The 25,337-nt window shown below is 46.6% G+C and overlaps 1 protein-coding gene across 2 annotated transcripts in view; it reads left to right on the top strand.

Moving 5' to 3' along the window:
- Positions 1-25,337, top strand: part of SAMD4A (sterile alpha motif domain containing 4A) — a 162,946-nt gene that overhangs the window by 13,758 nt on the left and 123,851 nt on the right. The gene's annotated exons all lie outside the window — the stretch shown is intronic.

The raw sequence follows: 25,337 nt of genomic DNA on the forward strand, positions 1-25,337 counted from the left end.
TTGCATGCTTGGGGATCCTTGGATCTTGACAGTTTTTATGTACTACTAATAATAAATTTCATTTATACCCCGCCCTCCCTGGCCAGAGCTGGGTTCAGGGCGGCTAACACCAATAAAATTACAGTAAAAACATAATAGGGGGAAAAGAGAGGGGGGAACCAATTTAAAATACAGGTTAAAATGCAATTTAAAATGCAGCCTCATTTTAAAGTAGCCAATAAATCAAGACCATAAGGGGAAGGAAACATAAGGGTCAGACTGAGTCCAAACCAAAGGCCAGGCGGAACAGCTCTGTCTTGCAGGCCCTGCAGAAAGATGTCAAGTCCCGCAGGGCCCTGGTCTCTTGGGACAGATTGTTCCACCAAGTCGGGGCCAGTACTGAATTGACCCATCTAACCACCTTGCAACTTGGGACCTCCAAAATGTTGCCATTTGTGCACCTTAAGGTCTTCCGCGGGGCATACCAGGAGAGGCGGTCCCGTAGGTACGTGGGTCCTAGCGACATGCCATGTGGAATTCTGCCTGCAATGTTTTATCTGCGCAATCGGAGCGAATTTCAGGAACCAAAAGGTCGTATTGAAAAAAGATGACTTCTGGGCCGCCTGGCCCAAAGATGGCAAGCAGGTGTTCTGTTTTGGCCACTGTAACCCTGGTTTGAAGAGCCATTGGCGGCTGGCTTATATATTTGAGTTTCTAACCCTGGCTACAAGCCCCAATGGCTATGCTATGCCTTCACAGCTGGAGGCAACAATGCTCAGGTTCTGTTTGTGGGTTGCTGGACCAGATCTGCTGTTTTGGACTAGCTGGACCTCTGGCTTGGACTTCTACTGCGTTTCCTGCCTCCCGGTTACAAACTCTGCCTTAATCCCACCCCCAAAGTCATTGCCACCTTCCACTACCTCCCTCCCCGCTATCTTTCGTGGTCCTCCAAGGTGAATTTGACATTTGTTTCCCGCCAGGAATTGCACTGCGTCTTGCAATCAGCCTGAGTAACTGAAATAATAATTAGTCTGAATGCTTTGCTCTATTTTTAGGCCACGTTAGTCAGCGCTTTTGCTTCTCCCGAATTGCTCTTGCCAGCTGAAACACTTCTGTTCCGAAGGGGTGGCGTTTATCACCCTGCACGGCAATCAGAGCAGCCCCCAATTCATGTCTCACCTGGGCCGCAATCTCGCCTTGTAGCCTTTACCTGTTTTGATTCAGACACTGTAGTTCCTTAAGAACCGGCCCTGGGAGGCTGCTCCAGTCATCGGTTGCGGTTGTTTTACGGATGCATCAGGTTTTGTGACCCGAGGATGCGGGCAAGATCTCTGCAGAGGTGAGATCCTTCCCAGCGTTTGCATCTTGGCCCGTCCGGCTCCTTGAATCGGGGCAAAGCGATGAGAGAATACAACTGCTGCATTAAGGAAAAGATGATTCAGCTCACAAAGGAGGCTGCCATGAGATCGCTCTTTGGGTAGTGGGTGTTTGGTGAGTTGCATAAATGTTACATTTTAGGAGGCAAGGTGTTTTGACTGCTTGTTGACAAGCTGACTCCAGATCACGTTGGATGCATTTATTTTATTTATATACTTAGCAAAATTTGTACACCTCTTGAATGTAAGCTGTTTACGAAAACCCCAGATGAAAGTGATTGTGTAGATCAGCGGTTCTGAAATCCATGCATCACCGGTGGTTTACCATTTTTGCTTTCATGTGGCTCACAGGTTGTCTGTGGATTTCAAGATGGAAAGATTTGGCACTTCCATCGCACTGAATATCCGTGTTGTTGTTTAGTCATTTAGTTGTGTCAGACTCTTCGTGACCCCATGGACCAGAGCACGCCAGGCACTCCTGTCTTCCACTGCCTCCCGCACTGCCTCCCGCACTTTGGTCAAACTCATGCTCTTCTGGGCTGGCTAGCTGGGAAGGTATCCTTGTTCATGCCCATCAACAAGGGAATGTGATGGACCCAAGCAAGGGTATCAGCAAGCCCAGGGTTCTTAAAGTGGGATGGAGGTAAGGCAAGGAGAGGTCAGGATATTGACCAGATGGAACGTGGGCAGAGGAGGGAGACCAAGATGATCAAGGGTCTGGAGACCAAGCCTGATGAGGAACGGTTGAAGGAGCTGGATATATTTAGCCTGGGAAAGAGGAGACTGAGAGGAGATAGGAGAGCCATCTTCAAATATCTCAAGGGCTGTCATATGGAAGAGGGAACAAGCTTGTTTTCTCCTGCTCCAAAGTGGCCATTATTCTCACCTTTACAGCAGCTCTTGCCCTAGAGATTGAGGTTGATTGCGGTTGAGGTTGAATCCTGACAAGACAGAAGTACTGTTTTGGGGGGACAGGGGCGGGCAGGTGTGAGGGACTCCCTGGTCCTGAATGGGACAACTGTGCCCCCTGAAGGACCAGGTGCGCAGCCTGAGAGTCATTTTGGACCCACAGCTGTCCATGGAGGCGCAGGTTAATTCTGTGTCCAGGGCGGCTGTTTACCAGCTCCATCTGAGACCCTCCCTGCCCGCAGACTGTCTCGCCAGAGTGGTGCATGCTCTAGTTATCTCCCGCTTGGACTACTGCAATGCGCTTTACGTGGGGCTACCTTTGAAGGTGACCCGGAAACTGCAATTAATCCAGAATGCGGCAGCTAGACTGGTGACTGGGAGCGGCCGACGAGACCATATAACACCGGTTCTGAGAGATCTGCATTGGCTCCCAGTACGTTTCCAAGCACAATTCAAAGTGTTGGTGCTGACCATTAAAGCCCTAAACGGCCTCAGTCCTGTATACCTGAAGGAGCGTCTCCACCTCCATCGTTCAGCCCAGACACTGAGATCCAGCACCGAGGGCCTTCTGGCGGTTCCCTCATTGGAGGTTACAGGGCCTTCTGGCGGTTCCCTCAGTGAGGTTACAGGGAACCAGACAGAGGGCCTTCTCGGTAGTGGCGCCCTCCCTGTGAAACGCCCTCCCTTCAGATGTGAAGGAAATAAACAGCTATCTTCTCTTTAAAAGACATCTGTTTAGGGAAGTTTTTAATATTTAATGCTGTATTGTTTTTAATACTTGATTGGAAGCCGCCCAGAGTGGCTGGGGAAACTCAGCCAGATGGGCGGGGTATAAATAAATTAATAATAATAATATTATTAACAACAACAACAACAGCAACAATAACAATAATAACAAGAATAATAATAGAGGCCAGAGAACACTGAATGCAGGCCATAGTATATATCTTTGGTTCCCAAAGTGGGTGGAGTTACTTAAGGGGGGGTAGTAGTAATAATAATAATAATAATAATTTTTTATTTGTGCCCCACCCTCCCCGGCTGGAGCTGGGCTCAGGGCGGCTAACATCATGAAACTAAGACAATATACAAAGAACATAAGAACTGCAAGGCAAGGGGGCAGCAGGGCTGTAAGTGGCTCTCAGACTTCGAAAAGCTGGTATCACTGGATCACATTCACAAGCTTTGTCGCACTAATTAAACTGAATAGTTTAAATTGGATTTTAAGTGTGCAATAAATTGTTGCTGTTTTGAATTTTATTGTTCCGTCATCTTCCTTAGTGGACCGTGAAAAGCGCTGTTCTGAACAATGCTTCCTACAGAACAGGATAGGATAGGGGTAAAGGTAAAGGTAAAGGGACCCCTGACCGTTAGGTCCACTCGTGACCGACTCAGGGGTTGCGGCGCTCATCTCGCTTTATTGGCCGAGGGAGCCGGCGTACAGCTTCCGGGTCATGTGGCTAGCATGACTAAGCCGCTTCTGGCGAACCAGAGCAGCGCACGGAAACGCCGTTTACCTTCCCGCCAGAGTGGTACCTATTTATCTACTTGCACTTTGACGTCCTTTCGAACTGCTAGGTTGGTAGGAGCAGGGACTGAGCAACGGGAGCTCACCCCATCACGGGGATGCTTTCTACAGAACAGGATAGGATAGGGGTAGGGGGCACTAAAGGGGAGGAGTTTATGGACCCGAGGGGGAGGTTGCCTGAAAAAAATTGGGAGCTACTGATGTAAGCTAAGCTTAATAACAACCATCGTCTCAGTGCCTCTCTTCTCCCATCTGCAACAGTGCTTTGAAAACTGGGGAATAGTTCTCTCTCTCTCTCTGAAAAAAAACAGCAAAATATTAGAACTGTCACCAGACTGAAATTGATTTGATTAATCAACTTAGATTTTAATAACGTTAAATCTCTGCATGAATTTGCATAGGAGTGAAAAAAAGCGAAGTTAAAAATAGCAATCTCTTTTTATTTTTAGGAAGAGCAGGCAGGGGTTGTAGCAGACCGTGTTACGGAAGAGGCATTCGTGTGAGTGGCAGGAGATTGCTTCGACGGTGCCTGACATCCGCAGTTTTTAATAAGTAATTCTGTTAATGTACTTCTTTTTTAAAAAAGTGTTGCTTGCTTACCAGGAGATGCCTCTGTACCTTTGGAGAAAACAACCCCCCCTCATGTAGATTTGCTGTCCTACTAAACACAATTCATTTATTAGGACCTTTGCCTTCATTTTCTCTGACCCTTCCTGCCCCCACTCCCAACAGAACGGCAATTTCCAAGCCTCATCTTGTCAGAGTACCTAGAAAAGCATCTTCTGATTCACAGGGAGTAAGAATCTGCAGTTGCCTCTGCTTCCTTTTTATGTAATAATTGATTAGATCACCGAATATCCCCGATGCCAAATTCCAGAGCTCTGACATGGCGAGCTCTTAAGAGAAAAGGCATTTGGTGGACACTTATATAAACTGTTGTGGTTGTGAGCCCAAATGTTTCAGAGCTGATGTCTTTTGTCTTTTTAATTTCTTCCACGATTCTTTTAATTAGAACTGGGCCCATGATGTGGCAGTAGGTGAGGGCTCAAGTGGGCAGAACGTTACAAGTTCCCAAATTTACCAGCCTGGGTTGACTTCCTGAGGTTTTGGCCACACATGTGAAGGCGCGCTAATCAGGGGTTTTTCCTAGATTTTTGAAGTGAGCTTGCAAACCGTGATTGAGGCAGTCAAGCCAGTGAGATGGTCCAGTCATGCTGAAAGTTGGAAGGTTGGCCTTTGATAACAGGTAACCTGGAGAAAGCTCTAGAGAGACACAACCTTCCTGTCCCACCTATCTTGTTGTTGGCACATCTGTCTGTCTCGGGAGACAATGGAGGAGTGAAGTTAAGCTCAAACCGTTGGAGAATTACGGCGCCTGCTGTGGCTATAGAGACTGATACAGGAGAGACATGTTTTGTTGCAGCCGGGGCAGAGGAAGACATCCTTCTGTCTACTCAAGGAGCTGAGTCTCTTAGGGCCGGACGAACCAAAGGTCACGGAGATCCAGAAAGTTCATGAATTTGACTCTCCAGGTGCAATTTTTTGCATCTAGAAGCCTCTGGGTAGAGCTCAGGAGACAAGCTTGCTCCACCAACCAGAAATTGTATAGAAATGTACACAAGCTGCTGTTCTTGGCATCCATCTGTCTCGGGAGACAATGGAGGAGTGCGCCTTCAGGGGTAAAGTTTAAATCGCTGGAGAATTACAGTGCCTGCTGTGGCTGTAGAGACCGATACGGGAGAGACATGTTTTGTTGCAGCTGGGGCAGAGGAAGGCGTCCTGTTGTGCTGCTGCAGATGGACCAGGGCGTTTTGTCTCTCTGCTCTCCTCCCAGTGCTCATTCCTCCTCTGGTCATTGCTATAGATGCACAACCTGATTGTCTGTCTCCAGTTACTGCGGTCTCCTGCAAGGGATTCCCACATGGCGGGGTTGCTGCCTGCAGAGCACGTCCTTGGGGATCCAGCCATCTTCCATTCTGGGGACATGGCCAAGTCACGGACACCTATATATCTCCAGACTTCTATGTGCACAAGAATTCTATGGATAAGAGAGGTCGGTTAGTGTTATCCACACTCAGACGATTCACCTTTGGTGACACCATTAAGATTCGTATGTTGACTACTGAGGAATAACCCTAGTGGGATGAAATGAGTTCTCAGTATATTATTGCAGGTCACAAGAGCTTGGCTTCTCAGAATTACTGTGCGTTATATGAGCTTGAGGATTGCACTTCAAGATCATATGACCAGCAGGCTGGATCCGACCATTGGCTCATCTAGTCCAGCACCCTGGTTCTCATCCTCTGATGCTCTGGCTCTTTATTTGAAAGTAAGATACCTTAGGAGTCTTGCGCTTTCCTGTTGTTGTTGTTGATGATGATGATGATGATGAAATCTGTACACCGCCCTGTACCCGCAGGTCTCAGGGCAGTTATAACATAAAACTGCAATATAAAACCACAAAATACATAATGTAAATATAAACAAAAACAACCCAATAGAAAGGGATGCGGGTGGCGCTGTGGGTTAAACCACAGAGCCTAGGGCTTGCCGATCAGAAGGTCGGCGGTTCGAATCCCTGCGACGGGGTGAGCTCCCATTGCTCGGTCCCAGCTCCTGCCAACCTAGCAGTTCAAAAGCACATCAAAGTGCAACAGGAAGGTAAACGGCGTTTCCGTGCGCTGCTCTGGTTCGCCAGAAGCCGCTTAGTCATGCTGGCCACATGACCCGGAAGCTGTACGCCGGCTCCCTCAGCCAATAAAGCGAGATGAGCGGCGCAACCCCAGAGTCAGCCATGACTGGACCTAATGCTCAGGGGTCCCTTTACCTTTACCTTTAACCCAACAAACCTTCAGGAAGCCAAACGCAGATTAGTGGATTTCCCTGGAATTGCATCCTGTGTTTTCACTTGTGCGTGTGTTAAAAACAAAAAAACCTTAATATAACCAGAACTAAAAGTACTTGTAAAAAAATAATCATGCGCTTTAACACCACATCCAAGCATGGAAACAATTCTCCATCCCCACAAAAAAATCTGCTGCTGGTTCCCTGGTCCGACTGCGCCGTGCAGCTGTCGCATTTTAAAAGACCACCCTTTGTTGCCTCCTCATTCCGCGAGAGGGTGGTGAAGGATCCGTCCCTCGGCCAGGGAGGCTTAACCTAGTTCGCCAGTTGTAGGTTGCGCAAAGGACGGGCGCAGGGCAGCTTAAAGGGCTGCTCTGTCCGGGAGCTTCTCAAAGTCCGCTCTGTGCCCCAGGAACAGGTGGCCAGGGGGGAAGAGGCAGGCCGCTGTTCCCCGGAAAGCTTCAACGCAGCATTTGGAGGCGAGGAATCGGAAAGTAAACAATGCCTGGTCCTGGTGCTTTTAAAAGACAGCTTTCATCCCTTCCCCTGTCTCTTCCAACCGGGTTATCCCCGGTTTCCCCAAGGAGTGAGGAGCACACGGGAGGACTGTGTTGTGTGTGGTGAGGGGCAACAGAAATCCCGAGTGGTCTCCCGGGAGGCTAGTGTACAGCAGCTGAAGGAACCGGCTTTCTCGGTGGAATTTTATCACAGAGGGGCCATTGTTCCGCTCTGCTATGCGCTTGGTTTGAGAACTGGATTAACCTTTTCTCTGCTGCATCCGAAATCAAACATAGAGAAGGGAGAAGTGAATGAAATCTTCCCCATAATGTAGAGGGACAACACACCTTCCCGTTAATTACTGACTATTGTACATTTATGAAGAAGTAAAATGTTCTGGATATAATTGCAGTACAGGATGTAGTCTGGTGGAAGCTCCTCCCTCCTCTCCTTGGTTTCTTTCCCCAGGCTTAACCATGGTTTACCAAGCTGTGGTGCTTAACCATGGCCACAACCGTGGTTATAGTGGCCCGGTTCGCACGATATTGCGCTTTTATGAAGAAGTAAAATGTTCTGGATATAATTGAAGTACGGGGTGTAGTCTGGTGGAAGCTCCTCCCTCCTCTCCTTGCTCTCTTTCCCCATGCTTAACCATGGTTTACCAAGCCATGGTACTTAACCATGTCCATAACCGTGGTTATAGTGGCCAGGTTCGCACGATATTGTACATTTATGAAGAAGTAAAGTGTTCTGGATATAATTACAGTACGGGATGTAGTCTGGTGGAAGCTCCTCCTTGCTCTCTTTCCCCATGCTTAACCATGGTTTACCAAGCCGTGGTGCTTAACCATGGCCATAACCGTGGTTACAGTGGCCTGGTTCGCATGATACTGTTAACATTTCCTATAACTGCCCCAATAGCATCTTGAGCACAAGTCATGCTGAATGCACAACCCAAAAGGACGTCTAGAAAACGGACCTCATGTTGCTGCTCCTCTGTATTCCTAAACTCAATCCCCTCAATGGGAATTGCTTCAGAGTAGACCTGTGTCTACTCTGCGTTGTAAGAAACTGATGTTCCAGTTCCTTGCATGGATGTCGGATGCAAGAATTAAAACCCGTCCCCAGCATGGAGGATTTAAGGGGATTGGTCTGCTGGATACAAAAACCTGGACCTGTAGTTCCTTTCTGTGGGGAAGCAGCACGGCTACTTCCCACTTCCTAAAAGAGCACATTAAACTCAGCAGGCAGTGAACAGCATGTGTAAATTGGGCATGAATGAGCATCCTAATATACAGAATTTCAAAACTGATGATTCAGGGTTCCTGGCAGTGGTTTGCAAGGGCTGTGTGCCTGTTTTACTGCATTAACATCATCATCATCATCATTATTATTATTATTATTATTATTATAGCATCCAACAAGTTATTTTTTGCTTTCCAATGCTGCAGTGCTTGATAAACCTCAAGTTTCACCATGGAAAAATTAATTGCTACTTAAGCTGCATGGTGCTTTCTCCATTTTTCTCGATAGGCCCCCAGCTGCTGAAAAGAATATTTATAAACTTCTTAAAAGCGCTAAATGGCAAAAGCCACTCCAGAAGTCCTCAGGACTTGAAAAGCAACCTTGTTCCATTGTTGTCAGTGGTGGGAAGTTCTAGGGGACGAAGCTTGCAGCTCCTTTGACCCAGGGATTCGCGGCGTCTTTTCTTGCGCCTGCCTCGCCAAATGTGCGAGCAGAGCATAGCGGAGGCCAATGCGCTCCCGCAAGCAGAGAGCCAAACTACCGGACCCTGCGTCGGTCCCCCAAAGCGAGCAACTGCATCCCGCAGGAAATGTCAGTCGCCTCGCAGCTGCGTCTCTGCCACCCTCCTCAAAATCCCAACAGCTGTTTCTCTCGTCCTCCTCTTTGCTGAAGGCGCTTCTCCTCCAAGCACAGGTGGGTATCGCATTCCAAAACCTGCAGAGAGGCGCCCAGCTATCAGGAGAAGAAGAAGCTGTCACTTCCTCTCCTTGATGCAACATCAGCTTGATGAAGGATGCACTGCTAGCATCCTGGCGACACTGTTTTTCTTGTATTGATAAGGATTTGTTATTTTTGTAGAAATCTTCTAGGCGATATAAGCCTTTGGTTTGCCAGGTTTTTATCTGGAGGTTTTGTGCAGAAGGAAAAATGGGTGATGTGCCAGGGGAATTAGTGGGGATGGAGTCAGGGACAGTTTTCCTATTTCATAGAATCATAGAATCATAGAGTTGGAAGAGACCACAAGGGCCATCGAGTCCAACCCCCTGCCAAGCAGGAAACACCATCAGAGCACTCCTGACATATGGTTGTCAAGCCTCTGCTTAAAGACCTCCAAAGAAGGAGACTCCACCACACTCCTTGGCAGCAAATTCCACTGTCAAACAGCTCTTACTGTCAGGAAGTTCTTCCTAATGTTTAGGTGGAATCTTCTTTCTTGTAGTTTGGAACCATTGCTCCGTGTCCGCTTCTCTGGAGCAGCAGAAAACAACCTTTCTCCCTCCTCTATGTGACATCCTTTTATATATTTGAACATGGCTATCATATCACCCCTTAACCTCCTCTTCTCCAGGCTAAACATGCCCAGCTCCCTTAGCCGTTCCTCATATTTCTGCTTTCCATGCTTTAAGGATGGTCTCTGTGTAACTGTTTAGTGTTGTGGGAATTTTCCTTAGTTTGTTTGGGCGGAATGGGTATGCTGTGGTGCAGTAATTTCAGTTGTGTTCCTCTCCAGGTGTACCCATTGTTTTGTCTCATCTTCTGCTATATATAGGGACGTGGGTGGCGGTGTGGTCTAAACCACAGAGCCTAGGGCTTGCCAATCGGGAGGTTGGCAGTTCGAATCCCCGCGATGGGGTAAGCTCCCGTTGTTCAGTCCCTGCTCCTACCAACCTAGCAGTTTGGAAGCACGTCAAAGTGCAAGTAGATAAATAGGTACCGCTCCAGTGAGAAGGTAAACGGCGTTTCCATGTGCTGCTCTGGTTCTCCAGAAGCGGCTTAGTCATGCTGGCCACATGACCCAGAAGCTGTCTGTGGACAAACACCGTCTCCCTCGGCCTATAGAGCGAGATGAGCGCACAACCCCAGGGTTGTCCGCGACTGGACCTAATGGTCAGGGGTACCTTTACCTTTAGTTTCTATATATGGGATTATGTGGTGTACTTGGTTGGCGATGTAATATTCTTCTATGTTGGGGATTCCCCATCCTCCCTCTGAGGAGGGGAGGTGCAGATATTTGGGGCTTATTCTTGGTTTTTTCATGTGAGAAGATAAATAAGTGTAGTTTTTTTCTCCCATTTGGGCTAGGGGAATCCAGATGGGGAGGGTTTGGAATAGGTTTCGGGAGGGTGATCATTTTGATCATGGCTATTTTGTCCGAGAGAGTGAAGTTTTGTGTTGTTCCATCTCTTTAGGTCTTTGTTAATTTGTCTCCACAAGGTGTTGTAGTTGTGGAGGTATAATTTGTTGAGGTTTCTGGTACCCCTAGGTACAGTCGTGCCCCGCAAGACGAATGCCTCGCAAGACGGAAAACTCGCTAGACGAAAGAGTTTTCCGTTTTGGAGGTGCTTCGCAAAACGAATTTCCTATGGGCTTGCTTCGCAAGACGAAAATGTCTTGCGAGTTCCTGCAGGGTTTTTTTCCTTCCCCCTCCCTTTTTCTAAGCCGCTTATCTGCTTATCCGCTAAGCCGATAAGCCGCTAAAAGCCGCTAAAAGCCACTAAAAGCCACTAATAGCGCTAATCCGCTAAGCCGTCAATGGGCTTGCTTCGCAAGACGGAAAAACCGCTAGACGAAGAGACTCGCGGAACGGATTCTTTTCGTCTTGCGAGGCACCACTGTATCTGACCTTGGTGTGGCAAAGTTTTATCTTGGTGACGTTAGCGAATTCTTTTTGGGTGGGGGCGTGTTGAAGCACATAGCTTCTGACTTTGCAAAATTTACCTGTAGGCCCGACACCATTGCAAATGTGTTGAGTTCTCTGATTAGAGATGTTGCTGTGTTTTTGGGGTCTGGTGTTGTGACCATTAGGTCATCTGCAAAGAGCCCTAATTTATAGGTTCTGTTTTTAAGAAGGCAATGAAATCCTAACCGCAGCAGTATGGTGACTTGCATACAAATCTACCTTTGAGTTACCGTATTTTTTGCTCTATAAGACGCACCAGACCACAAGACGCACCTAGTTTTTGGAGGAGGAAAACAAGAAGAAAAAAAATTCTTAATCTCAGAAGCCAGAACAGCAAGAGGGATCACTGTGCAGTGAAAGCAGCGATCCCTCTTGCTGTTCTGGCTTCTGGGATAGCTGCGCAGCCTGCATTCGCTCTATAAGACGCACAAACATCTCCCCTTATTTTTTAGGAGGGAAAAAGTGAGTCTTATAGAGCAAAAAATACGGTACTTACATGGGGGGGGGGTTGAGTTACTGATATGATGGTAACCCTTCTTCCTTGGGCCAAAATAAACCACCAAGGCTTATTATATGGCCCCAGCTGGCAACTGGAAGGGGGACTTTTGTGGCAATAGGAGAAACCTGCAAGAGCGTACAGCCCCTCAGTTATAACCTGCCAAGGTTTCTCATTTGATCAGATCTCAGCAATTCTGCATGAGTTTGAGAATTTCCCTTAAAAACAAAATCATTATTATTATTATTTATTTATTGAATTTACTGTCTTTTTCTGGGTATAACACTCTGTATAAGACGACCCCTATTTGGGGGACTCCAAATTAAGAAAATGGGGGGAGATCGCCCAGAGTTGTTAAGCTTTTTTTGGGGGGGGGGATTTCCCAAAATCGCCTACCCGCCTGTCCAATGCTGGCAATTACATGTGTCGTTGAAGCCACCAATTGCCTGCCCAATGGCCGCAGTGGCAGCCAATCGACAGCCGCCCTTGCCGCAGCCACCAATCGCCGCTGACAATCTGCTCGTGCCTTCAACCAATCGCCCGTCCCCCCTCTGCACTATCCCAGTATAAGTCAACCCGCATTTTTTAACATTATTTTATAATTAAAAAAACATCATCTTCTACACAGAAAACTACAGTATATACTGCCCTATACCCAGAAGTCTCAGGGCGGTTCAAAGAAAAGATTGCAATATAAAATAAAAATAAAAAAATTAACCCAATAACACACACACACCCCAAAATGGAATTTTTTTTTGAAAACTAAGCATTTTGATGCAAACCCACCCCTCACCCCCAATGTACATAGTTAGTTTTCTTATACACAAGCCCCGTATTCCCCTTTTCTGTAAAATCATTGCAACAATGATGTATACAATGACAAAACGAATCTTTTACAACTGAAAACGAAAAGGGCAAAAACAATGGAAAACCATTCCAAATACAGACCAACCAAAATAGTTCCCTGTATCAAAGCAAAAACAAACCATTTAAAAACAATTCCACACATAGAAATAGTTAGAAATAGTTCCAGCCCAGATTGCGGACTGTGACACCATTCCAACATAGATGTATGCAGTCTAATATATGCCTCTTTTTGCAAATAGCTTTCCATAATACAATGCATTATTTGTATGTTGTGCTTGCGAATACTTGCATTTTTATCCACATTTTAATGCCTCTTTTGTACGCGTTAACTTGGCTGGGGAACCGCTCATCTCTCTTCCCCACTTGCACCCAAAACCAGGGGTCTGAGCGGTTTTCCGCTTGTCCCATCGTCTTGCTTTTAGGTCAAGGGAGCCGGAGTTTGTCCGAGTCATGTAGCCAGCAGGACTAAAATTCTTCAGGCGCAACAGGACACTGTGTGACGGAAACCAAAGTGCACGGAAACGCTGTTTACCTTCCCGCCGCAGTGGCACCTATTTATCTCCTTGCACTGGCGTGCTTTTGAACTGCTAGGTTGGCAGGAGCTGGGACAGTGCAACGGGAGCTCACTCCGCCGCAGGGATTCGAACTACCGACCTTCTGATCAGCAAACCCAAGAGGCTCAGTGGTTTAGACCACAGCACCACCTGCATCCCTGCTTTTTTAAATATGGCAGCTCTAGTGGTGGTGCATGTTTCTTGCCCCGTCCCCTCTCAGAGATGGTAATGACTGTGCCACCCTAGGTTTGTAAGCTGGTTAGTTTTGAGCAGGCAAAATTTTCCTTTTCCCAGCCGAGGAGGAACTGGGGGGTTCCTTCCCTCGGTTACACAGAAAGATTCTGGCATGTACCGCAAACAGATCTATTTATGTCCATGAACAATAGGGCCAGACGTTGGAGGGGAAAATTCCTTTTCCAGCGGCTAGTCGAGGCCTCTCCAAAAGAATGTGTGCATTCCTTCGCTTTCCTCTCTCGGCAGTAGGTAGGGCTGGGAGGACGGCAAAGCGAGGAGGGAGCAGAGCCACGAAACAAGGAAAACCTCCATGACGAACTTTCTCCTTACGGAGGAAAGGAAGCGAGAGGTGGATGTGCATGGCTGTGGGTTGTCTGGAAAATTCCTCCCCCTCGGGGCTTTCAATTGATTGATACCTGAATCTCCAAAGGGTCTCTCCTCCTCCCTTGCCACACAACAAAAGCCAAAAGTACCGCATTTTTCGCTCTATAAGATGCATCAGACCATAAGACGCACTTAGTTTTTGGAGGAGGAAAATAAGAAAAAATATATATTCTGAATCTCAGAAGCCAGAACAGCAAGAGGGATCGCTGCGCAGCGAAAGCAGCGCTCCCTCTTCCTGTTCTGGCTTCTGGGATTGCTGCGCAGCCTGCATTCGCTCCATAAGATGCACACACATTTCCCCTTACTTTTTAGGAGGGAAAAAGTGAGTCTTATAGAGCAAAAAAATACGGTATTTAGAGTCACAGAATCGTAGAGTTGGAAGAGACTGCGAGGGTCATCTAGTCCAACCCTCTTGCGATGCAGAAATCCTTTGCCCAGTGTGGGGCTCGAACCCACAACCCTGAGATTAAGAGTCTCGTGCTCTATGGACTGAGCTATAAACTCACAGAAACATTGAGTATGGGGAGGAAGGGTTGATAAAGCAAATATCTAGAGCAGGCATCCCCAACCTTCGGCCCTCCAGATGTTTTGGACTACAATTCCCATCATCCCTGACCACTGGTCCTGTTAGCTAGGGATCATGGGAGTTGTAGGCCAAAACATCTGGAGGGCCGCAGGTTGGGGATGCCTGATCTATAGAGTACAAACAGGCCTAAAGCTGTGCTTGGAAAATATTCCTGGTTGTAAACTTTGCTGAGGCATGATGGTTCAGCGGCTCTTGCGCTATGCAAGCTTGCAAGCCTACACTTGATTACTTCTCAAGCTGTGGTGCTTACCCTTTCTGACCTTAAGGTGGCATATGCACATTCTACTGAAGGGCCGCCCGCCTGCAGACCAGGTCCGGGGACAGCGGGAAGACGCGCTGCGCCTCCCAGCTGTCCCTGGAGCTTGCGGGGCAGGCAGCGGGGAGAAGCGCTCTTCCCCCCACTGCCCGACTGCAGACCAGGTCCGGGGACAGCGAGAAGACGCGCTGCGCCTCCCAGCTGTCCCTGGAGCTTGCGGGGCAGGCAGCGGGGAGAAGCGCTCTTCTCCCCACCGCCCACCTGCAGACCACATCGGGAGACAGAGGGATGGCGGCGTTCCGCCTCCCCGCTGTCCCCCCCCCCTTGTGGGGCTGGCGCTGCAGCTCTCCTGAAGCCCCCTCGCTCTCCAGGCTTCAGCGAAAGCCTGCATTCACTCCATAGGACGCACACACATTTCCCCTTCAGTTTTTTTTAAAAAAATAATATTTATTAGAAATTTCCAATTGCAAAAAAAAAATAAAAAGAACAAAACATCCCAATTTAAAATCTTATTTTCAATAACATCTTTCCAGGACTTCCCCTCCCCTCCCCCTCTTGTATTCCAATTCTTACAAATAAATTCAGCAAATTCTTATCCCAGATTTTGAACTTATTATCATTAGCCCAATTTTAAAAATATTTTCCCATCCCCTAAAATCGACCTATTCCCTTCCGCGCGTTCCCTCCTTTAATATACAATACAGATTAAAATAATCAAATGTAATTAATTAAAATAAAATTGTAAAATATAATTAAGATAATCAAATATAATTTTACACCCTTTGGATTCCAAATTTCCCTCCCCCCTTTCCCGGTTGCGTTCCCAATGTTCATCAACGCCTGATGTCTTCCTGGAGCTCCCACATCTATCTAGGCCATAGTCCTTTACCAGTCATCTTTAATTTCGAATGTCCAATCTTAGAAGGAGTCTATCTCAAAAAGGCCCATTTCTTCCATCCAGATTTTTATATTTAGGAGTAAAAACTCCAATTTTATTTCTTTAGACTTTTCAAATCTGGATGTCCCAAATGTTCCCACTTCCAACTTTATCCAATTCTTGTTGTTCTTGTTGTTCTTGTTAATCTCTCTCCTCCTTTTTTTTTTTCCTGCTCTCCTGCACAAATGTTCTAATTCCAAAAGCTTCTAATTCCTCTGCAGAGGCTCTGTTATTCAGGAACAAAACATTATGCCAAGTCCCTTCCATTCTTAAATCTATTGTCTCCTTTAGTGTGTAGACCTCTGTAGACAAAATAGTGTTCCATTTCTGCAGTTTCCCAGGAGATAAAAAGTTCTATTCAAGTTCCAAGCCAACAATACTTGTAATATCCCTCAGCTCCTCTAGGTGGATTGCAATAACTCAATTCCCTTCCAGATCACGCCCACCAGTCAAAATAACTTGTTATTCCTTGTTTTAAACAATTTGTATCCAATTTATAACAAATGTAACCGGCAAAGTCCTCGTAACAAAGTTCTCATTTTTGTTCTTCCGCTTTGACAGCTCTTTGACAGCTGTCAAAACCTCTCTTTCTCTTCTCCCGGCGCTCTCACAAATCGCTCCCAGGATTCCGGGGGGGGGGGGGTTGCTTTTTAATTCAATTCCACTTTTCTCCTCCAGCTCAGTCTTATAATTTTCCATCGCGAAGTTAGTAACTTTGTCAAAATAGGGTTGCGCTCGATCTTAGTTGTCAAATCCTTTACTTTAACTCCTCTACGACGGGGGGGGGGGGCTGACTTCCTTTTTGCGCCTCCCCCGCTTGCTCCGAATTTTTTTAAAAAAATTATCCCCCTTTTTTAATCCAGGTTCCAATTACTCACGGGTTATTCTTTTAAGTCCAAATTTTCAATAGAAGAAGTCAGCGCTCTCCGTCGAATGGCATGCGGCTTCGCTCGGCAGGGGAAGCGGAGGACTCAAAGCACCCCCCCCCCTGTCACCCGTTCCGCAGCCTTTAAAAAGGCTCCTTCGCGGGTCGGGGGGGCGCAAAAGGTGCCAGCCGAGTCACCATGTCCATGGGTTTCAGCGCCCATGGTTTTTGAGGGTCCCCGCGTCGCCGGCGCGGTAGGACCCAGCCCCTGCCGAGCAGGCTCCCTCCGGAGCTCGGAGGGAGTCCGCCATTCGGCGATGGCGCCAACCCGGAAGTCCATTTCCCCTTCATTTTTGGAGGGGAAAAAGTGCGTCCTATAGAGCGAAAAATACGGTACATATATCCTACTTTATGCTCCATAGAGCCATTGACTTCCATCTTTCCCTTCCGCAAGTTTTCTTATTCCAATCTATAATTCACAGTTTCATTGGTTAAGAATTACACCATGACATAAGATTTAATTCAATCCTGCCAACGTTTTCATATTTCTACAGTTCTCACTTATATAAACCATCAATTTACTCCATTCTTTTTGGTACTTTGTCTCCTCCTGATTGCGAATTCTGCGTGTCAATTTTGCCATTTCAGCGTATTCAACCAGCTTTATCTGCCATTCCCTTACAGTCGGAATCTCCTGTAACTTCCACTTTTGTGCTATCAAAACTCTAGCTGCTGTTGTTGCATACAGGTATAATCTTTGGTCTGTCTTCTTAATATCTTCTCCCACCAAACCCATGCTCCTATATACTAATATATTTCAGGGTAACCCAGATTTTGCACCAAGAAGGGGAGAGCTCTCTTGTGTTCAAACCCTGATGGCCAAGATAAGTTGAAACCTGAGAGCGATTGACCAAATGTATCTCCAAAGAGAACGCCCCAAACCTACCACCAAAGGGGGACCCTCCTTTATTTATTTCTTTTTTTTAATTTGCATTTTATTTATTTGTTAACATTCTTATATTACAGTGGTGCCTCGCAAGACGAAATTAATCCGTTCCGTGAGTCTCTTCGTCTTGCGGTTTTTTCGTCTTGCGAAGCACAGCTATTAGCGGCTTAGCACATCAGTAAACATTGTCATATTACATCACAGGACTTACTATAATATAATTTCCAACATGTAAACAAAAATTATTTACAAATTTTATATACCTAGAAAGAAAATGAAACAAAAAAAATAAAGAGAAAAAACAAAAACAAATCCCCCCCCCCAAAATCATATACATACCAACACACTAGACTGCCTGTCTTTCTCATTGTATATTCCTTTTTAACAAATGAATGTACTCTTATTATTGCATATTTCTTTACATATTATCTAATACATTCCTATATCAATATGTGCTCTTAGTCTTCTTTCTCAACTCAGTCTTACTCCAACGTCAATCAAATGCTAGCATAGATAGTGAACCTTTACTGTATTTTTGAACGTATGTTTTATATCTATCCCACTTTTCCATAAATTTTTGAACCCTCCTTTACAGTGGTACCTCAGGTTACATATGCTTCAGGTTACATACGCTTCAGGTTACAGACTCCGCTAACACAGAAATAGTGCTTCAGGTTAAGAACTTTGCTTCAGGATGAGAACAGAAATCGTGCTCCGGCAGCGCAGCAGCAGCAGGAGGCCCCATTAGCTAAAGTGGTGCTTCAGGTTAAGAACAGTTTCAGGTTAAGAACAGACCTCCGGAACGAATTATGTACTTAACCCGAGGTACCACTGCATTTTAGTGGGGGCTCCTCCCTTTGGAGGAAGGCATGCAGGCCCCATGGAAACAATTCCACACTTGCCCCTGTTTGCTGGGGGCCGTCTGCCTTCAGAGGGACGGACAAACCAACAAAACGAGGAGACTTGAAAACCGGAAAGTTACCTCTGCCCAGTGGCGTAGCGTGGGGGGTGCGGGGGGGGCCCGGCCGCACCGGGCGCAACATCTGGGGGTTAGGGTTAGGGGGCGCAAATCCACGGGTTAGGGAGCGCAAATTACTTGCCTTGCCCCGGGTGCTGACAACCCACACTACGCCACTGCATGCAGTTCCTTGGAAGCGTTCAGATGGTGCACAAACGGCAGCTGAAAGCCGCTGCTCCGCATTTAGCCTTATGTAATTGGCTGGCAAACTGCGGAGGTTTCCTCCCTCCGCCTCTGATCCCTGCTTCTCTGCCTCCCAGCTGGGGTTTCCCTGCCTTCCCTCCTGCCCTTCGCGGAAAGGTCACAACAGTGGGAAGCTGGTGGGTGAAAGCAGGCAATGGGTATCGGGAGAGATGTCCCAGTACAGTCCTTTCTGTCCTGCCGTGAACATGAGAAGAGACTCTGCTGGGCCAGGGCAGCGGCCCACCATCCTCTTCTCCCAGGGCCCGGTCGGATGCCTGCGGGAAACCTGGAACCAGGATCCAAGCACAGGGACCCTCTCCCTTCCTGTGGCTTCCAGCAACTGCGACTCCGAAGCGTTGCAGCCCCAACTGGGAAGGCAGAGCAAAGCCATCCTAAAATTCAGCTTCAGGTCCTCGTGTCTACAGGTTCTAGCGTTAGGAGAAAGGGATGTACAGTGGTACCTCGGGTTACAGACACTTCAGGTTACAGATGCTTCAGGTACGGGCTACGCTAACCCAGAAATAGTACCTCGGGTTCAGAACTTTGCTTCTGGATGAGAACAGAAATCGTGCTCCGACTGCAACGGGAGGCCCCATTAGCTAAAGTGGTGCTTCAGGTTAAGAACAGTTTCAGGTTAAGTACGGACCTCCAGAATGAATTAAGTTCTTAACCCGAGGTAGTTAAAGGTAAAGGGACCCCTGACCATTCGGTCCAGTCGTGGCCGACTCTGGGGTTGTGGTGCTCATCTCGCTTTATTGGCCGAGGGAGCCGGCGTACAGCTTCCAGGTCACGTGGCCAGCATGACTAAGCCGCTTCTGGCGAACCAGAGCAGTGCACAGAAATGTCGTTTACCTTCCCACCGGAATGGTACCTATTTATCTACTTGCATTTTGACGTGCTTTCAAATTGCCAGGTTGGCAGGAGCAGGGAATGAGCAATGGGAGCTAACTATCGTGGGGATTCGGAATGCCAACCTTCTGATTGGCAAGTCCTAGGCTCTGTGGTTTAACCCACAGCGCCACCCGAGGTACCACCCGAGGTACCACTGTATAATTTTGCCATGTATAATTTTATACACCTTTATCGTTTCTCCTCTTACTCTCCTTTTCTAGGCCAAACACTCCCCAATGGCTTCAACCTTGGGTTGCCCTTTTCTGAACCAGGTATCATTTAAATAGGGTATCATTTAAATAGGTTGCTCCACCCACTTTTGCCTTTGGCCACGCCCCCGAAAGTGGCCCTCAAAAGGCTACCTTAGAAGAAAATGCGCATCCCTGATCTAGACCGGTGTTGCCTACACTGACTGGCAGTGGCGTTCCCAAGGTTTCAGGCAGAGAAGAGTGGTTCCCGTCTGTTAACGGAAAAATCCGAGGGCTCCCTTGGACAAAAACAAAGACACCAACCAGGATAACTTGGAGCAAAACAGCATCCTGTAGGCTTGGCCTTTATTGATCTGTTGCAACAGGGTGCTCCCCTCAGCCGCAGGAGAGAGGAAGGACCCAGAAAAATGGTGTGCAAGGCCTTATAAAGACATTTGAAGTTGCCACCCTGTAGATCAAGACCACCCCCAGAAACATCATACATACATCACAGAAGGGGTGTAACCTAAGACCACCCCTCAGATACATCACACCTACATCACAGAAAAGGTGGTCTAAAACAGAAATTTGAATATTGTTTTTCTCCTGTCATTGTTTATCTCCTGTCTGGCAGGTTACTTGACTGGATTGCCTGGGGAGCCTGGCCAGTCTTTTGTAATGATAAATACTTAGTTCCTGGGCCAGGTCACAGGCTCACAGCCTATTCAAACACAGACATACCCTTAAGACAGGATTTGTGAAGGAAAAGACAATGGGGAGGCTTTTCTACTTTGACCTTGCAGAGAAAACATTTGCTCAGTTTAGGAATCAAAATGGTTCCAGTTTGGCCTTCCTGTGCTGATCTATGTATGTGCTTGGTTGGTACACTTACCATACAGTGGTGCCCCGCAAGACGAACGCCTCGCAAGACGGAAAACCCGCTAGACGAAAGGGTTTTCCGTTTTGGAGGCGCTTCGCAAAACGAATTTCCCTATGGGCTTGCTTCACAAGATGAAAATGTCTTGCGAGTTCCTGCGGGTTTTTTCCCCTCCCCCCCTTTTTCTAAGCAGCTAAACTGCTAATAGCGCTAATCCGCTAAGCTGTCAATGGGCTTGCTTCGCAAGACAAAAAAACTGCTATACGAAGAGACTCGCAGAACGGATTAATTTCGTCTTGCGAGGCACCACTGTATATCTAAGACCATAAAATTCCTATCACACCGTCACCTTTTCTTAAGGTGCAGGTGCCAAGGATTTGAACTCAGGACCACCTGTGTGGAAGGCAAGCAATGGGCCAGCAGCCTGTCTCTCATTTCCATCTTACTTTGCTGCCATTGGGTAGTGCCTCACGACCACTTCCTAAGCAGTTATTTAGCAATAACGCTCTCTTAACGTCTGAGTGTCCTTCCCCGTACTGTGATAAAAAGGTGACAGGCCATGTGGATTTCATTATGCTCAGCCAACCAGGTGCCCTCCAGATGTTTTGGACTACAATTCCCATCAGCCCCGCCCAACACAGTCGGAAGCGCTTGGCCTGATGGGAGTTGTAGTCCCAATGTCGCTCTGCATCTGTATTCCCTGCGCCCCGCCCCGCTGCGAAAAGAAACAAGAGAAAGAGTTTCGATTCAGCCACTCCTTCCACCGGCATTTGTTTAAAGTTGAGATTGCTGGCATCTGCTTCAAAGATTCTGTGTCTCAGCTGTTTTGAATTCAGCAGGCAGTTCACTCCGTTGTCTCTTATCTGGCCTTGCTCTGGAACAGAATCGGAATGTCCATCTTTTGACCTTAGCAGTTACCTTGCCTCTAGTTAGGGCTGAGCTCTATCGGCAACCGCCTCCCAGATTTCCATCACAGGCGCAAGTAAATGCTTACGTCCTTCTGTCTGCTCAAGGAGCTGAGTCTCTCAGAGCTGGACGAACCAAAGGTCACGGAGATCCATAAAGTTCATGACTTTGACTCTCCAGGTGCAATTTTTTTTGCATCTAGAAGCCCCTGGTAAGAGCTCAGGAAACAAGCTTGCTCCACCAACCAGAAATTGTATAGAAATGTACACAAGCTCCTGTTCTTGGCATCCATCTGTCTTGGGAGACAATGGAGGAGTGCGCCTTCGGGGCTGAAGTTAAATCGCTGGAGAATTACAGCGCCTGCTGTGGCTGTAGAGACTGATATGGGAGAGACATGTTTTGTTGCAGCTGGGGCAGAGGAAGGTGTCTGGTTGTTCTGCTGCAGACACACCATGGCGTTTATTTTCTCTGCGCTCCTCCCAGCGGTCAACGCTGTGTTTGCAACACAGAAGTGACCTCTCCAGGGTGCAAGCCTGGGCAGTGTGTCTGGAGGTTTACTCCAGGGGTTAGCAAGCTTTTTCAGCTGTCCCTCAGACCTTGGTGGTGGGCCGGACTATATTTTGGAAAAAATACCTGAACGAATTCCTATGTCCCACAAATAACCCAGAGATGCATTTTAAATAAAAGGACACATTCTGCTCATGTAGAAACACACTGATTCCTGGACTGTCCGTGGGCTGGATTAGAAGGCAATTGGCCCGCATCCGGCCCCTGGGCCTTAGTTTGCCTACCCCTGGTTTACTCCTTAGCTTTTTCGTCTTCTGAAGACAGATGCAGGAGAGATAGAACAACAGCATCTGCTCCCAAGACAGTAGGATTCAAGCCACTTGCCATAGTTGTTTCCGGCAGGTAAATCCACAGGTAAACCTTCCAGAATTTTTACTGTCCTGATCCATTTGGAATGGTTTTACATAGTTGATAATTGTGACACCTTTACCTGTGTATTTTTAATGCACATTATATTGTTGTAGGGATGCGGGTGGCGCTGTGGGTTAAACCACAGAGCTTGGGACTTGCCGATCAGAAGGTCAGCGGTTCGAATCCCCGCGACGGGGTGAGCTCCTGTTGCTCGGTCCCTGCTCCTGCCAACTGTTCAAAAGCACTTCAAAGTGCAAGTAGATAAATAGGTACCACTCCGGCAGGAAGGTAAACGGTGTTTCCGTGCACTGCTCTGGTTCGCCAGAAGCGGCTTAGTCATGCTGGCCACACGACCTGGAAAAACTAACTGCGGACAAACGCCAGCTCCCTTGGCCAGTAAAGCGAAATGAGCGCCGCAACCCCAGAGTTGTTTGTAACTGGACTTAACTGTCAAGGGTTCCTGTACTGTTGTTGTTGTTGTTGTTTAGTCGTTTAGTCGTGTCCGACTCTTCGTGACCCCATGGCCAGATGGGCAGCATATTATTATTATTATTATTATTGGCTGCAGAGACCACCGTTCCCACCTCTCTCCCTGTTTCTGCCAATGCTTGGTGAGCATTCTGCTTTGGTTTGACTCTAGTCACCAGATTGCAAAAGGGGAATGGGAGGGAGTCTTTTGAGTCCAGAGAATATTTGACAGTTGAGACTTATTTTGAAGGCGCTGCGACCTCCAGGCAAAGAAGTCCAGTGCTTTCCATCTCTTAGATTTCCTGTTTGGATTTTTAAATAGCAACACTTGAGCTAGATTATCGCAGGGTGGATATTTCTGTGCTGGCTCCGGGGTGCCAATAATAAAACCGGCCCAGCCTCTTTTGAATTTTTTAAAAAGCCCCATGCAGAGTTTCATATGGTGTTTTCTGTTTCAATTTCTCCGAAAGAAAAGGCACCCCTTGCCTTGGCAGGCGTGAAGCGCCTCTTATTTCTCGCTCGCTCGCTTCTCTCACCATCCAAAGATAATAGCGGATCTGGGCTTGTCTTCCTTTCCATAGCTACCCCTGAACGCCCCAGGGGTCTCTGTACTTTTTCGCTTTGTGTGTGTGTGTGTGTGTGTGTGTTTTTTAATAAATATTTATTGAGATTCTACAAAATCATAACAAAATACAGCGGAAAAAAGAGAAAAAAGGAAACAGAAAAATACAAGATACAAAAAACAAAAAATAGATAAAAATAGAAAGAAAAAAGAAAAAATCCATCTTTCCTTTTCTAACTTTAAAGCTCATTACCTTGTTTCCTTGACCTCCTCACACCTCCCCTTTTTGTATTCCCATTTACATAATCAAATCAGCAAATCCTTGCCCTCTTTCAATTTATCATCTTTAACTTTGTATCTTAACATATCACAACTCAAATATTTTCATCCATCAATTCATTTTTTTCATACTTTTTCTAACTTTATCACTAATGCCACTTATTTTTAATCCAACATCATTTTAGCATTCATAAATTTTACACTGTTTCTGTAGATAGTCTTTAAATTTCTTCCAGTCCTCTTCCACCAGCTCCTCTCCCAGGTCTCGGATTCTGCCAGTCATCTCCGCCAACTCCATATAGTCCATCACCTTCATCTGCCATTCTTCCAGAGTGGGTAGATCTTGTGTCTTCTTATTTTGCGATAAGCATTCTTGCTGCTGCTGTAGCATACTTCGCTTTGTGTGTTTTGGGCAGCGACAAAACCGTCTCTTTCAAAAGTGAGGGCTCACGGTTCCGAAGGAATGTTCCCCCCTCTGATTCCCTGGTGGAGAATCAAACCCTTTTAAATGTTGAGGGGAGTCAGAAGAGGGACTTGCCTTCTCTGCTGTCGTTGGTGCAAGGAGCATCTTTTAAAAAACCAAGCTGTGTTTCAAGTAATAACAGAAACACACTTCTCCTCCTTGGACGAGGCAACTGGAATGAGGTAGTTCCAACAAGAGAATGAAGCAGCTTGTCGGACATTGTTGGAAAAAACGATGATGTCGGTGTGAGGGGGTGTTTGCTCGCTTGATGCTTGCAGCCGATTTGAATGTTGTAATCTTCCCCTCTATTCCTTCCAGTGGTCCAGCTGGCAAGGGACAAAGTAGTTGGCCCAGTGTGGCTGATGCATTCTTAAAAAAACATTTAAGGACTCACGACGAGCCCAGCAGGATCAGGCCAAAGCCCATGAGATGCTGCTTCTTTTTCTTTAAAGAAATTGGAGTTCTTGTTGAAAGTACACTAAACAGGATATACCAAGAGCTCTGGCCAAAAGTTTCAATACAAGGAATAATTCCTACTCGAGAGTAGAGAAGAAAAACGTGTATATTCTGCTAAGAATGAATCCAAATTTTCTTGCGTTTCTCTGTGCGTTTGGATTCATTCAACTGAGACGCATGTTGGAAAAAGAAACACAAAAGAATTGAATGATACAAACTTCCAACAGATTTATATTCCTTAAAAAACTGAGCTGAAGAAGGCATTTACTCCGAAACAGGGCCCTGTCCTGGTCACCACTACTGAGTCGTACATCTGATTCATACCACGGATACTTCTTTTTGGCCCTATTTGATTCTTCATTCTGACTTTATATAATATGGACTCTTTTTGACTGCCATTGAGACTTGTATAAAACTATTGTTGTGTACTGGTATTTTATGTACCTTTATACTATACCATTGCATATTTGAAACTACACTATTTCTGTACTTAAACGTTGTGTTTAAATTTACTATTATTTTAAAACTATCGCACTTATACGTCGTGTTTAAATTTACTATTAGTTTAACACTGGTATTCTTAGCAGAATATACACGTTTTTCTTCTCTACTCTCGAGTAGGAATTATTCCTTGTATTGAAACTTTTGGCCAGAGCTCTTGGTATATCCTGTTTAGTGTGCTTCTTTTTCTTTGGCAATCCCTCCTAGCCGAGTAAGATTGTCTTCCATAAACACGGTTTTAACAATGAGTCCGTAAGTGACTGTGGAGGCCAATTCTGGACCCACACGCCCTTCCACAGTGGGGACAATGGTTTCCGGGTGGGAGTTGATCATGGTGTGGATTTGCCAAGTGTGCCTTCCTCCTAGCACGTTTCTCCCTTGCGTCCTGAGTTTGAGTGTCTTCAAAGCCCATGACACCTTTGGTGAAGGCTGTTCTCCAATTG

Source organism: Podarcis erhardii (genome assembly GCF_964252035.2).
Source record: "Podarcis erhardii genome assembly, chromosome: 1".
Taxonomy (NCBI): domain Eukaryota; kingdom Metazoa; phylum Chordata; class Lepidosauria; order Squamata; family Lacertidae; genus Podarcis; species Podarcis erhardii.